This window comes from Arachis hypogaea, chromosome 8, assembly GCF_003086295.3.
Source record: "Arachis hypogaea cultivar Tifrunner chromosome 8, arahy.Tifrunner.gnm2.J5K5, whole genome shotgun sequence".
NCBI lineage: Eukaryota > Viridiplantae > Streptophyta > Magnoliopsida > Fabales > Fabaceae > Arachis > Arachis hypogaea.
The window spans coordinates 17332075-17349224 of record NC_092043.1 but is presented as its reverse complement, the minus strand read 5'-3'; positions in this window follow the sequence as shown (position 1 = coordinate 17349224).

Sequence of the window (17150 nt, the reverse complement as noted above, 5' to 3'; positions counted from 1 at the left end):
TTGGAACAAATTTCACGCATGTATGTCAATCGAAGAAGAGGTCAAGGTAACTTTTATAAAAAAAGAATCAATTTTAGCTGCTTTTATAAGTGAAAAGTATGGACACAAAACAATAAATTGTAGATTTAAAATGATGAATAATAATAAAGCACACTACAAATTAAAAAATTAACATAAAAATACTAATGACAATCTTGATACTTAATCTTTATTTTTTATGAGTAGTTCATGTGATAAAGATGAAAATATATGGTAATTAGATCATGTCTAATAGAAAAGAATTATTTTTTTTACTAGATGATTGGATTAAATCATTAGTGAAGTTTGGAGATAGTACAAAAAAGTCTATTGAAGAAAAATGGTGAATACCAATTAGATTGAAGAACGGTTCTTTGACTTATATCTCTAATAGTTTCTATGCTCCTAAACTTGATTATAATTTATTGAATATGGGGCAATTATTCGAGAAAGGATATAAGATGATAACCTATCATAAATTTTGTACTGTAATTGATAATAAAGGAAGGTTCATTAACAAAGCAAAAATGATTTCAAACAGAATATTTCGATAGAAAATTCAACATGCTAATTTCTTTTGCATGAGTTCTATGATATTCAATGATAGCTGGTTGTGGCATATGTGATTTGGCATTTTCATTTTTCTAGCCTGAATTACTTGTCAAGAAAAGAACTTATTTTTTATCTACCACAAGTTCATATTTCTAATTGTGTTAGTGAGATTTTTGTAAAATGAAAAAGAAACATAGAGATTCATTCTCTTCAAGAAAGTCATGAAAGGTAAAAAAATTACTTAAAATTGTGCATTCAGATCATTATTCTGTAGAAGTACCAAAAAATGGTGGTAGCAGATATTTTATCATTTTTATTGATGATTCTAGGATTTATAGGTATATTTTCTAAAGCAAAAATTAAAAGCATGTAATGCTTTCAAGACATTTAAGATATTTGTTGAAAAATAAAATAGTTGTAAAATCAAAATTCTCAAAATGAATAGAGAAACAGAATATCTTGCATGTTCAAATTATTTGAAGTAATATAGAATTTAACACCAACTAACAGCTAGATATACTCCTCAACAAATTAAAATAGAGTTGATGAAAGAAAGAATAGAACCATTACGGATATGGTTTGATGCATGCTCAAGTAAAAACAAATGCCTAAAAAATTTTAGACAGAATTGGTTATGACAACAGTTCATATTTTAAATAGGTGTCCAACAAAAAGTGTTCTTGATAAAACTTCAACGGAAGCTTGGAGTGGAAGACGACCTTCCATGCATCATTTTAGAGTTTTTTTTATATATATTGCTTAAGCCAATGTACCATACCAGTTAATTAAAGAAGTTAGACGACAATGGCAAAAAATATATCTTTATCAGTTATAGCGCATATTCAAAAGTATAGAAGTATAATCTATAATGAAAGAAAATGATCATCAACAGAGACATAATATTTGACGAAAAAGGCATGTGAAACTGGAATAGAAAGACAAAAAAGCAGTCGATTATAATTTTATATATGTATGATGATAAGAAGAAAAACAACTAGATACAACCGAACAACCAAAATCATCTAAAAGGCCTCAAGAGAGTAGAAATTACCTTCTAGATAGATTGGCAAATTATGAAGTTAGCAATGATAATGATGCATTCAATGAAAAAATATCAATTTTGTTCTATTTATGATTGTGAGCCAACGAATTATGAAGAAACCTTGAGAGACAACAATTGATAAAAACAATAAATGAAGAGATTCATGCCATTGAGAATAATGATACATGAGAGTTTACAAATTTGTCGGCAAATAAAAAGCCGATCGGAGTAAAGAGGGTTTACAAACGAAGGGTAAGCCCAATGGCAAAGTTGATCACTACAAGACAAAATTAGTTGATAAGTAGGATACAAACATAAACTAGTATTTCATAGAAGGTTGAAGCATATTGATAATCGATTTGACAAAATTAGAGAATTAGTGAATAAGAAAGAGGTATTGATCGAGTTTTATCTTGCAGAAGAGAAAGTAATAGATATCTTTACAAAGTTATTGAAGATCAAGTTATTTTACAAGTTGAAGATGATATTTTAAATTATTGATTTTGCAAGTTTGATTTAAGGAAGACAATGTCGGCAATAACATATAAATCAACTTTCATAATCACCATCATACTAGAAGAACCAAGAAACATTCTAGTTGCCAAATTTAAAAGTCAAAATACAACTTGGATAATGATAACCAAATGAAAACTCATATGATATTTTTTACAAAATTTTAGAGAATTTAAAAATATTACAAGTTGTTTACAACATACTAGAAGTGTTTAGAATGTAATAGTTAAATGAGTTACAAAGTTTGACTACAAAAGTAAGTCAAAGATAGTCAACAATAATGGTTAGATATACATTATAAGAAAGTCTAGGAGGCCAGCACTTTTATTAAAATCTGGCCCGCACTTAATCATCAGCAAAAGAAAAGTGAGTAATCCCACATCATTAGATGAAATTTTGTACCATAAAAAATATTAATAATAACTAATTGATAACTACAAATCACAAAAGTTACTGGCCTCCAAACACTCCTCGTATATTATACCCATGAATCATTCAAGTTTATAAAAAATAACTAGTGTAACAAGTTAAACTTTTTACAAATTTCACCATTTTAATTACAACTCATGTGTAATTATTCATATATAGTCAACAATAATTTTTCTTATAACAATTAAGTATATCTTCATATTTTATTTATATAAAGACTTAAAATTAATGTATTTTAATTTTTTATGAATAAAAATGTATTAAATTATTAAAAATTTTTGTTTTCTTTATAAATGTGTTTTTAGTGAGTTTAAGAATATAAAAAATATGGTACAGTTATTTTTCTGAGTGGATAATATTAGGGCCAATTAAGTATTGGATTTATACTTACAAAAAGGAACCACGTGATCAATATTGAGACTATTATTTTGAATATATGCATTTTCTTTCTATAAATGATTATAATCATAATTACGTTCCCTTTCTATAACATCTCACATGAGGAAATGTCATGATAAGAGAGAAGAAGATTGAAAAAAGAAGTTGGAGTAGGATATGTTTATTATTAGTTATAACATGAGAAGTGTATGTGATATTATGAAAAATATATCAATGATGGAAATAAATTAAATTTGAATATGAAATGAATCAGTAGGGTGCTTAATATCTTTTCATCCTCGTTTCTCACCTCTTTGCAGTGGCGGCCTTTATTGTGTTGCCATTTCTTGTGAAATTTATAAGAAAATGGAGAAAAATAAATAATTTTTCCATCTAAAATAATTCAACTCAGAAACATTTCCAACAAAAAGTATGAAAAGTATTCTGATCCAAACACGTCTTATCTAAAAGAAGTATATGACCCTGTTTTTTTATTCATTATAAATAAATAATTTTATTAATAACTATAGTAGCTAGAATTTCGATTTAATTCTTAAAATATTTCGATATTACGATTTTAAATGAGTCAATCAATTTTACGAAATTTTTACTAGGTCTAACGATTTTACGAGTTAAATCTTGTTAAAATTTTACGTTTTATATACTTAATTTACTTTTTTTATTTCACGTAACCTTGTCGATAACACATTTAATTCCAAAAATAGACTATGACTAATAAGAATTTTTTTAGTGAATATTTAAATTATAGTATTTAAAAAGATTAAATTAAATATTTTGATTCCCAAAATTTTTTTATTTAAAAATATTCTAAAATTTATTAGCATTAGTAGTCATACAAATTAATTATTCTATCATCGCTTTTAATAAAATTTTTAGTATGTATGTTTTTTTTTCTCAAAGTTAGGAGTGAGACTCGAATCCACGATCTCTAGATGAGTATAAAAAGATTATATTACTTGAGTTATAACACATTGGTTAGTATGTATGTTAAATAAGTAAATTTTTAATAAATTTACATATAAGATTATTCCATCTCAAAATTTTTAAAATAATATATTTTTAAAAAATTAAAATATTCAATTTCAATTTTTTAATGATCAATTTTTATATTTTTTATTTAACTATAAAAGAATTAACTTTATTATAGTACAATGACAAATGAGATAGTCTAATCTGATTCCGATTGAATTCTAGGAATGATAGGTTCTGTTTGGTTAGTGTATTTAAAATACATAAACACAGACACAAAAATATGTTTGACAGATAAGACATGGATATATATATTATATATAAAAATATTAAATTAGTGTATTTTATACTTTTCTCATAGAAATACTGACGAAAGACACGAATAAATCCAAACAACATTATAATAAAAATGAATATATATAACAAAAGATGATTGCTAATAACAATAATAAATGTGACGATGCAAAAAAAGAAAAAAATAATAAAAAATATAAAATTTTATATTTTACAAATTATATTTCAATTTTAATTAAAAAAGATACTAAAAATATATTTTATGTATATTTGTGTATCACTATATACATAGAAAATTTATGTCTAAATAAACAGTCCATAAACATATACCATGGTGTCCATGTATTTTGTGGACATAAAGACCAACCAAACGCACGCAAGTGACGGTGGAAATGCACTTACTTACACGCACATCAATGAATGAAGAAAGACACATGGAACACCCGTCCTCTCTTCACTCTTGATAGTGACATTTCCCGTTGTTAGCTTTTTCCTTTCTTTCACAACAACTACAAAAACTAACAAATTAATGCACTTCCAGCTTCTTCTAAATGCACCCACTTGTCTAAAATTGTTTGGTGCCACCAAATTACTATTAACGAATAGAAAAGTATAGGATCAGCAATTTTATTAAATTCTGGCTAGCATGTAACCAGCAAAGAAGAGTGAGCCGTTGGATGAAATCTCAAACGAATCTCACACCATTAAAATCGTCATTAATGACTACTTGATGGCTACAAATCACAAAAATTGATGTCTCTCTAACACTCCTCTTAACAAATCCTCCGTTAAACTCATAAAATAAAACGGCTAATTTTTTTTGTATGAAAAAAATATTAGAATTTTTGTTAAAAATGAAAATATTTGATGTAATTACAGATGGGTGAATTTTTTTTGTGGAAAATCAACACGTGGGGGCGTGACACGTGAGACGCGTGGTGAATACGTGGCAGCATTCTAGCCAACACGTGGGGACGTGTTGAACACGTGGCAGTATCTTAGCCAACACGTGAAAAACGTGGTGCAACACATAGGGGCATGTTGAATAATTTTCACAACACTATAATATACTTTAAATATCAATATTCAATTAAAACACCACTTCTCTTTTTATATTAAAAATAATTTTTGAAATAAAACCGGTATAATTTAGCATCACTTTTCGCTCCTATTCACTTGACGATCCACATACCTACCATCAACTTCCAAACGAAACTGACACAGACACACGTGAACGGCTGAGACCAAATTTAAATGTGCTATTCAACGGCATCGTAGTTGTTGGGTTGTGAATGGTATATGCCACATCGCTACTCTACTGTTCCCACTCCATTTTAGTTTATTACGGAAACCATCCAACTATTGAACTATACAAATATAAACTAGAACCAATAAACCATGTCTACATCTCTAACCATAAAGAAACACTATTTAGGAATGTGATATATAAATGTACACGAGATTGAATTTAGGCAAAATTTTTTATTTGTAGTGAAACGATCTATGAAGCACGGATATTTTGTTAAATTATCGTGTTCGTGTGTTAGACATTTTTCAGACACGACACTCACCGATACTCATTTGACACGCGTGTTTGCGGTATCCATCTATGTCTTAATGAAAAATAAAAAATTATTCTCTAGACACGTTTAGACATATCTAAATACCATCACATGTCAGCGTGTCCAATCTTATTCTTAATATATATTTTTAAAATAAATTTAGATATAATATATATTATTATTTATTAAAACAAAAAATATTTTAAATACTTGATATAACTAAAATAAGACATTAAAAATAATTATAAATTTTAATTTATATTTTAATATCAATAAAATATTAAAATATTATTACGATTTATCTAAAAAATACTTTATATTTTATATGTATGCGTGTCTCCATGTCATATATGATTTTAAAATTCGCGTGTCGACGTGTCTCATGTCCGTGTTAGTATCCATGCATCATAGGAAATGATTGAATTATTATATATATATATATATATATATATTATTTTTAAATTTGATTTAATCCAATCAAATCAAATTCATAAATAAATTTGGTGAATTAAATATCTTTTTACACACTCCTATATATTATAGAACGATAATTATATGTATTAAAAATACTAATATTTCAGTATTTTTAGTCAATAATATTTATTATAAAATATATACATAAATAATATTGTTTTCGATAAAGAAACGTCAAAACTTCTTTAAGTTATCACATTATAGCATTAAAAAATGAATATTCAAGACAATAAATATCTAATAACATCGAATTAAACCGAAAAAATGGTATGAAGGAAAGAAAAATTTAGCAAATAGATATCTGTCTACTTTAGTACTTAAGAACACTACTAACTAAAGTACCGGAATATCTTTATAGATAATCTTTCCAACCTGAAAATAACGTACGCTGTGCCTATTAAAATCTCCGAAACTCATAAACTCGTAACCTCAGCTCAGGTATGAAGAGATATCAATGACTAAAATTAATGAAAGCTCCCAAGCTCCTCTCTGTCCTGGTGTATGGAATATGGATACTTGTAATTCTCTTTTATTAATGAAGAGAAAAAAAAATTACTGAAACACAAATATTTCTCGAGCACCTAAAAATGTTACGCGAAAAAAAAATAAAATTCTTGTACTACAAAACAATTCAATGAGAGATTCATAATCTTTAGTTTTCATCATGGTCCACAGATTTACACATCAATCTCTTACAACTTTCTTTTTCCTTCTGTATTTTGGACTTTATTCTCTTAACAACTTTTCATTCAAATTAAAACTGGGCTGGACATAACCTAATTTCAAATTAAAATAGAGTAATATCTCAAAATAGTTTATTAAAAAATTTAATCATACATTTTGGTTTCTAAAAATTTTTAATTATCAAATTAGTTTTAAACTTTTTTATTTTGTTAGACAGCTTAATTTTTATCTATACAAAAGAGATTCATTTGAAAATATTAAAAATAGTAAAGACTTAGGTTTTGTTCAAATATTGATGGGAGCTGATTTAACTAAACCTTTTAGTCTCTAACAAAAGAATTTCAGTGAAAGTAATTTATCTAAGAAAGTAAGAAACAAAATTATCTGTTGAAAAGCAAAAATGTCTTTTTTTTTTGGCATTTAAAGGGGCTTAAAGCCCCAAAAACAAAACCAGGAACTGCTCTTGGCAATAACACTCTTCTAAGATCCTCTGCCAAAATTAACTTGAAATGACGGCGTGGATGATCGACAAGTAGCTGGGCCCAGTAATTAACAAAGTTGATCCCGGATTGGGCCCTTCATAGGAAGTTTTCTATAGGAACAACTTTGAACAACGATGAACTAAAAAACAAAAAAAGGAATACCGCTGGACTTGATCATCAAACAAGACAAAAAATCAAAACACTTGATCCCCAATTCCTGACCAAAAGGGGGAAAAAAACCTGTTCACAAAGTCTGAAATAGTGGTTATTGAACAATCCAAAACCCCTGACCCAAAAAAAAAGGACAAACCAAAACCCGTGGTTGAAGGCTTATACTAATGGTACTAGGGGTGCTCACCGTAGGGTTTGGTTTGGTTTGGTTTTTTAGAGAAAGGTTATCTGATTTATTGTTTAATTAAACGACGATTCGATTTGGTTCGATTTTTTATCGAAACCATCCGAACTAAATTAAACCAATTAAATTTAGTTTGGTTTGGTTCGGTTTTTTCGATTTTTTAATCAATTAAAAAAATACTGACATACTATTTTATAAAGTCATAACATTGAAATCAACAAACATAAATATATAATAACTAACAAAGTCTTGATCCAATAAAATTCAATAACAAAAGAAATTAACATATGATAATTAAAGAAGTTTAAAAGTTCAATAGTCAATAAAAAAAAATAAATATAAATTTTTAGCAAAAGATAACCATATTATAGTGTCTTTTCTAACAAAATAGCTAAACTTCTTTAAGCAAATCAACCTAAAATAAAAAAACAGTTACAAAATAATAATAATAATAATAATAATAATAATAATAATAATAATAATAATAATAATAATAATAATAATATAGCTCGCACTAAGAGAACAATTCATACCATAACAAAATATACTCAATCAAACTCAACACCAGAATCTTCTTCATTAGGATCAGGATAATATAGCTCGCACTAAGAGAACAATTCATACCATAACAAAATATACTCAATCAAACTCAACACCAGAATCTTCTTCATTAGGATCAGGAGTGGGTGCAACTTCTACAAAATATATAAAACAAAGAACAATCATAACAAATAATATATATAAATAAAAACTAGATTAAAAATAAAGAAAATTATAAATCAAAACCTAACCCTACCTATTTCAACTTCTCCAATTTCACAATGAGCTCCTCAAGAACAAGTTTTAGAGAGTTTTGAAGTCAATTTTGTGTACAAATTAATGCTTCAGCTGTCATCAGAGTTAGAGAACTCTTATAATTATTCAACACCCTTCCTCCAGTACTAAATGCCGATTCTGAAGCTACTGTGAAAACTAGCATGGTTAAGACGTCTCTTGCAATCTGCCCAAGAATTGGATATTTAGTAGAATTCACTTTCCACCAGTTTAGAATGTCAAATTGCACGCCACTTTTCTCTAAAGCCTCCATAAGATATAAATCCACCTCATTCTTATTAACACTCTAGTTGAATTGTATTTTCTTCTCAAATTTCATAGCAAAAGAAGTTTCATGTGCATCAAACTCTTGTGTGCTAAATCCGGAGGATCTTGACGAGTAGATTTTTTATAGTTACCAATCCCACCAAACAGCCTATAGCTATTGAGCATCTTGAAAAGCACCTCATTCACCTTTGTAGTCAAGAATTTAGCATTTTCTTTTTTATACAACTTCTTAAAAATCCACTTAATCAACTGAAGCTTATACTTAGGATCAAGAACCACTGCAATAAAAATCATCATGTTTGTGTTTTTTATATTTTCCTAATATTTATCATACTTGGACTTTATTTTCTCAACCATGTCTGAAAGCACCGGATCTAAGCTTCACATCCAATGCTTAAACGTAGACAATATTTTACAAAAGTCATTAAAATGTTGAGAAGATGTAATAAATGTTTAACCAGAAACTTTGTTGGTTGCATCATAAAATATTTTTAAGAACACGACAAAATATCTTGCATTCTCCCAGTCCTTAGACTTAAGAATCCCACCAGTCATCATAGCAGATTCTGAATCTCTCTTTCCCAATTGTTTAAATACCTTTTGAAACTTCAAAGCACTTTCAAGCATTAAAAAGGTAGAATTTCACCTGGTAGGAATATCTAAATACATAATGCCTTTCTCCAGAATTCTAACTTCTTTAATCACAGCCTTAAACCTCTCAGTACGACCTGGTAATGCACGCACATGCCTAACTGCATTCCTAATCTTCAAAATTGAATCATGCAATTCTCTCAACCCATCATTCACAACAGGATTTAAAATATGAACACAATATCTAACCTATAAAAACTCTCTCTTTAATGGATGTGAGTTCTAATCCTCCATTCTACTTTTTAAGTAAGAAAGTGCAACATCATTTAAACTAGCATTATCAACAGTTATAGAAAAAATCCACGATATCCCCAATCCCAACAAACATCTCTCAATCTTCCTACCAATTGTTTTCCTCTTGTGATTCTTGATAGCACAAGATTTTTTTTGCAGTTTTCAATTAGCATCAATGTAATGAGCAGTAAGACAAAGATAGTTCAAGTTTTGCACAGATGACCAGCAATCAGTTGTCAAACAAACATTTTAATTTGGTTGATTAAAAACAGACTTCAACTTAATTTTTTCATTCAAATAAAGCTTCAAACAATCCCTAGCAACTGTGAGCCTTTCAAGAATTAAAAACTTAGGTTGCAAACAACTCGTATTATAATAAAAACCCTCCCTCTCAACATGCGAAAAAGGCAATTCATCTACAATAATCATTCTAGCAAGGGCTTGTCTACAAAGATCAACATCAAATGACACGGAAAAAAGTGAACTACCTATCCCTTTCCTATCATCTTTTATCACATCTTGAAAACAAAGAATCTTTTGAGTAGGATCTAATTCCTCCTTCAAAAATTTTTTGCATTGCAAAACAAGTGATTTTTCATGTTAATGATGCTATTTTTATGTGTATCACAAGCATAACTAGCCGCACACCAATTGCATTTAGCTCTAGGGTGCTGTGGATTACTAGCTTCATTTTTAGTAAAGTGACCCCAAGTCCAAGACCTAGGTCTACAAGGCTTTCTCTTACCTTTGTCGATCTCAGTTTCAGTGATATCATCAACAGCATCTTCTTCAACAGCCCGCCTCTTCCCTTGCCTCTATTAGTAAGCTTTCTTATGTTTCTACGAGGAGCTGGTGCAGCAGGCAATGCAGTCAGAAATCTGATACTTGTAGATTCATTTGGAAGAGGAACTGGCACAACAGGCAATCCAGTGTCATCCATATTCTCACTTGAACTAATATCAAACTGCCTAACAAATACATTGAACAATAAAATTAAAAAATCAGAAGTAAAAACATAACAAAATAAAATTACTAGCAAACAAAATAATTTGAACAACAAATTGTATAAAAAAATTATTCAGATAGAAATTTCAAAAAGTATCAGCAATTTTAAAAAATACAACAGTCAATAATAAACTGCATAAACTCCATACAACAATCAACAATTTCAAAAATACATTGAACATGGAATATAAATTATTCAAACAAATAAAATTAGTAACAATTACCAGAAATTCAAACAAAACTACACTGAACATAGAACATAAATTATTCAAACAAAAGCAGAAATTCAAACAAAATAAACTTGTGAATGGGTTTTTGTTATTGATTCAAAAAGGAAGAAGAGTAATTTAGGGTTTCACATACAGAGTTATAATTTATATAGAAAAGAGGAGTGTGAGAGGTGTGGTTGTGGTTGATTAGAAAGAGAGAGCAACAAACTAACTAACTTGCTGAGCTGTCATAACATATTAACAACTTGCTAATTTTAGGGATATTTGCCTAATTAACACTAACATGCCCCCTCAAACCAAGGGCCATCTAAGGTTCTGCTTTAAAGACTCTGAGCAGATTTCTGAATTTGAGGAAGGACAAAGCTGAGAGAGGTTTGGTCAGTGTGCCTGCCAGTTGATCCTGGGCCGGAATGTGTTGGATATAGATTTCCTTTCTTGTTACATAGTCTCTTATGAAGGACTAGTCCTGGGCAAAGTGTTTTGATTTGTTGTGTAAGATCAGATTAGTTGAGAGAAGAATTGCACTTTGGTTGCCACAGTAAATAATTGGTTTTGTTGCACAAGTCACTCTGATCTCTGTTAGTAGATATTTAAGCCAAACAATTTCAGTTACTGCATCAGAGATACCCCAAAACTTTGTTTCAGTGCTGTTCCTGGATATTGCAGCTTGCTTGTGTCTTTTCCAAGGCACTATATTTTGGCCAAGATAGATTTCAATTGGTTAACTTTCTGTAATCAATGTCACTAGCCACAAATTCTGAAGTTTGTGCACTTGCGGAACCTTAAGCCATGATGCGTTGTCCCTGCCAAGTACTTGGGCATCTGTTTTATAGCTTTCCAATGAGAGTTAAGGGGATTGTGAAGAATCTGTGCTACCTTATTGACTGAAAAGGAGATTTCTGGTCGAGTAATAATGGCATATTGCAAGCCATCACCATAGATCTGTACAGTATAGGATTGGAGAAGACTTCATCACCCGATGCAGAAAGTTTGAGAGAGGAGGTCATGGGAATGGGGACTGACTTTGCATTGCTCATCTTAGATTTTTGCAGTAGATCCTTGATGTATTTGATTTGTTTGAGAGTGACTATGCCATTCAAGAAGCTCATTGTAACTTTAATGCCAAGAAAATAATTCATCTCACCAAGTTCTTTTAGTGAAAAAGGTGTCATTTAGTTGGGCAATGAGGCTCTTGATTTCTGCTTCTGAACTGCCAATAACCAATATGTAATCTACATATACAAGGATATAGATAGATAAAGTGGGAGTAAACCTGGTGAAGAGAGATACATCGGATGTGGTGCTGGGAAAACCAAAATGTTGGAGAGTAGAGCTTAATTTTGTGAACTAAGCACGAGGGGCTTGCTTGAGTCCATAAAGAAATTTTTGAAGCTTGCGCACTTGGTGAGTGTTGGATGACATAAATCCCTTTGCCTATTGCATGTAGACACTCTCAATGAGATTTTCATTCAAGAAAGCGTTGTTGAAGTCGAATTGGTTAATTTTCTATCCTCTTGCAAGGACCACATTGAGCATGATTCGAATTGTTGCAGGCCTAACTACATTGCTGAAAAATTGGTCATAGTCAAATCCTTACCTCTGATAAAAGCCTTTAGCCACAAGCTTCGCTTTGTACTTCTGAATAGTTCCATCAGGATTCCTCTTTACTCTAAAAACGCATCGATAGCCTGTTGGCTCCGAATGAGTAAGTGGATCAATGAGCCTCCAGGTTTGGTTCTTCATGAGGGCTGAGTATTCCTCATTCATTGCCTCCTTCAAGTGTGGGGTTGCAATTACCTGAACAATTGAGTGTGGAAGGTTATTGTTGGTGTCTTTTTTGGCAACTAAAGTGGCAGCAAACACTCTGGGTTTAAAAATTTCACTCTTGCTTCGAGTTTGCATAGCATTAATGTTTTGAGCATGAGTGTTTTGAGCAATAAAAGAGGCACCATTGGGTTGATCAACCTGAATATTGGGTCCAATGACAACCTGTAAAGGCACAGTTGTGGAAGATTCTATATTTTCAACAATTACATTAGCATAATTATCAACAGATGCAACATTAGTTACATGAACAAATGTTGTTGGCAATGAATTAGATATGGAATTGGTAAAATTGGAAGGAGGATCATGAATGCCTATGCATGTTGGTTGAATTGTACAGGTGGAGGGTGGTATGGTTTTTGGTTTTTCAAGATTGAAGGTGGTGTGATGGTCACTAAAGAGGAGAGGAAAGGGAAATTCGTGTTCACAAAATAGGACATAGCGGGTAATATACACTCTGCCTAATGGAGATAGGCACTTGTAGCCTCTATGGTTAGAGCTATAACCAATAAATATGCACTTGATGGACTTGTGATCGAACTTGTGTTTGTTATATGGTCTTAGCCAGGGATAGCAGGTGCAGCCAAAGGGCTTCAAAGCATTGTAATCAGGTGAGGTGTAGAAGAGAGTTTCTAGTGGTGTTTTGAGGTTAAAAACTAGGGTGGACAGTCTGTTTATGAGGTAGGTGGAGGTCAACATAGCTTCATCCCAGAAAGAGTAAATGGGAAGGTTAGCTTGGGACGGTAGTGTTAGTGAGGTCTCCGTTAGGTGTATGTATTTTCTTTCTACACAGCCGTTCTGTTAGCCTGTCTAAGGACAAGTAAGCCTATGCTAGATTCCTTGTTCTCCAAGGTATTAAGTGAACACTTTGGACAGGTATTCTCCATCGTTATCTTTTTGAAGTGCTTTAATTTTATGGTTTGATTTGGGCTCTATCATAGTTTTAAACTGACAGAAAGCTGTGAAGGTTTGTAATTTGGTTTGGAGGAGGTAGGTGAAGGTGTATCTGCTGAAGGCATCAATGAAGCAAATATAATACTTGAAGCCTGACCTGCTGATGGTTGGTGCAGGCCCCCAGAGATCAGAATACACTAGTTCTAAGAGTGTGTTGTATTTAGTTTGTGACTTTGAGAAAGGGAGTGGATGAATTTTATTGATGAGGCATGGTTCACAATATGTGTTGGAGCTGCTGTGTTCTTGGCAAAATGGGATTTGATTCTTGGTGAGAACAGTTTTGGTAATGTTGTATGAGGGGTGGCCTAGTCTATGATGCCAAAGGTCAAATGTGTTTGTGTTATTGAATTTGGAATTTGGTTTTTGATTGCCTAAGGGTTTGCTGCTGATTTTAGGTATGTTAGTGATAATAGCATCATTAGAATCGACAGTATTAGCAGTGATAGTAGAGACAGAAGAAACAATATTGGCAACAACTTTATTTATATTGGGAATGACATCATGATGAATTTGAACATTATTTTTGCATTACTATCTTAACTACTACTATTACAACTGCTAGTGTGTTGTCTATCGCTATTACAACTGCTAAATTCTTCTTCTTTTTCTTTTATTGATTTGTGACTATTTTTTGCTTTTTGAACTGTACTACTAACTTGACCATTATTATTACAACTATTAGTACTGCTGCTACTACTGATGCAGCTGCTAATCACTTCTTCTTTTTCTTTTTCTCTTCTTTTTTTTCTCAGACTATCAGCAAGCACCACACTATCTATTAGCACAAATTTTCTTTTCTTTTTCAGCAAAAAAATCTTGAATTTTATCAATTTTTCATATTGGCCTTTGTATTTGAATGTTATTAAAATGAAATAATCTATTTCTTAGCCTGCCTTGCATGCAGCAGAATCTTCTTAAATTTCTGGTATTTTACAGTACACAAGTAAGGCCAAATTCAAATAATACTCCATTGTCAAGTGTAAATTTAGAGACACTCACTAAATTCTTTGAAATTGATGGGACATGAAGCAAATTCTAGAGTTTAAAAACTTGTTTGACATAGATGCATGCATGATAGTCCTTCCAATGTTAGCAATATTTATACCTTTTCCATTACCTCCAAACACTTGTTCAGGTCCCTCATATTTTGAACTGTTAATCAGGTTCATTTGATCGAAAGTGATGTGGTGAAATGCTCCAGAGTCAGGATACCATCCTGTGTCACTGTTGCTTGCTAGAACTGTCAGCAAAGCTTGAGGAGCTTGGTCAGGCTGTTTGATTGTTGAGTGCACTGGTAGTACATTTGTGTTTGGTTGTTTTCATTCTTCGAATTTTGGAGAGATTCTGTTTTCTGTTTGATCTGATCAGAGTTGAACTTTTTTAGAATTGACGATCTCGTGGCGATGTGATTCTGTAACCTATTTGTCTTGATGCACGCTAGTGCTTAGCGTTTTCATGCCTTGAAGGTGTCTTCATCCAGTTTTATTATTGCTGAAAAATTAACAATTGAAGCCATTGTTGTTGTTGTGGATTGAAGCTGTGAAGCTTGAACAGTGGAGTGTTGTTGGTTGACAAAAGATGTGAAATCTTTTATGGATCAGAACCGAAACTCTGATACTATGTGAGAGAACTGGAACCGAAAGTAGAGTTAAAAGAGAGAATTGGGAGAAAATTAAGAGTGAATGGATTTTTGTTATTGATTAAAAAATGAAAAAGAGTACTCTAAAATTTTGCAGAGTTATAATTTATTTAGAGAAGAGAGGTGTGAGAGATGTGATTGTAGTTGATTAAAAAAAGAGAAAAACAAACTAACTAACTGTTAAACTGTCATAATAGATTAACAACGATTTACTAATTTCAGAGATATTTGTCTAATTAACATAAACAGTATAAACACTTATTTATTTATCCATATATATGTATGGTTGTCTTTCCTGCTACTTGTGACATTGAGAGATTCTAGCTAAAGCTTTGATTATTAGAAGTGAAATAATTCTTGACCCTCAAATTGCTGTATATGACTCTCTCTTTTGTACTAATTACTATATAATGTATATAGTAGAAAAGAAAACAAACTACTGATAATCAAGGTTGACTTTAAATTGCTCACAAGCAACTTGCTCTTGGATTGAAATAATGGATATCGATAAGCAATGAATTTGGTGGTACATAAAAATGATAAGACTTTGTCATTTGTTTCCGAAGATAAAGCAAAACAGTTCAAAACACCAAGCATTATATTATGTACTCCTCTTCTTTATTTTCGGTTTAGATATTATATTCTGTCATTTTAATTATATATATGTGCGATTACGTTAGTTATACAATTTTTTTCAAATATTCTTAGTTAATTACTAATTTATCATACTAAAAGTTATTTAACTTATTTAAAATTATATATAAAGCGTACAATAAAATACATAAAAAATAAATAATTTATTGAAAAAGATATTAAACTAATTAAAGTAAATAAAACTACTTTTCCTTCTAATGAAAAATAAATCAATAAATATTTATTAAAAAAAAATATTGTTTTAATTCTTAACGTTTAAACTAAATTCTAATAATATTTCTAACATTTGAATCGTCTTATTTTTATCCCAATTTTATTTCAAACTTTTTATTTCGTCCTACTTTAATTTTTTAGTCAAAATTAATTTTTTTTGTTCCGAAAATATTCTTTCTTCCATTATGATTTTTTTCTAAACATCGGAAAAAATTATAATTGTAGTGGTCATAGTGATTATTGTAGTGATTTGACGGCGAAAGTAATAGAATAATAAAAAAATGATTTAAAAAAACAAAAAAAAAGATTTTTTTGGATAAAAACTAATTTTAATAAAAAAATAAAAATAGGACGAAATAAGATATTTAGAATAAAATATGACGTTTTAAATGTTAGAGATAAAATTAGAACTTAGTTTAAATGTTATGGTTAAAACAGTATTTTAATCTATTATTATTAACGTAAAAAAATTAATAGATTCTTATTAATTATATATCATCACATTTATATAATTCTTTCAACAATAACATAAAAAAAAAAGTTAAAATAGCATATATATATAAGATCGGCTATATTTATAGGTAAAAAGCTTTATTATTAGCACATCAAAAGTAAATTCATAATTTAAACCTATAAAAGAATTAAAAAATGTGGAATTCATGATGACATTTCTGACTAATACTATCTGATGGAATGAAATTATGAGTGCAAAACACTGAAATGAATGAATAAGATGGTAACTAAAAGCTTGAAAAACATGTCTCATTCCCACTATTGGATACATATTGCTTTCGTTTTTCACTCTTGTTTCCTTTATGGGTGCGGGGATGCCTTTAATTTCAACTCAGACCACCAATTTGTTTTTCTTTCCT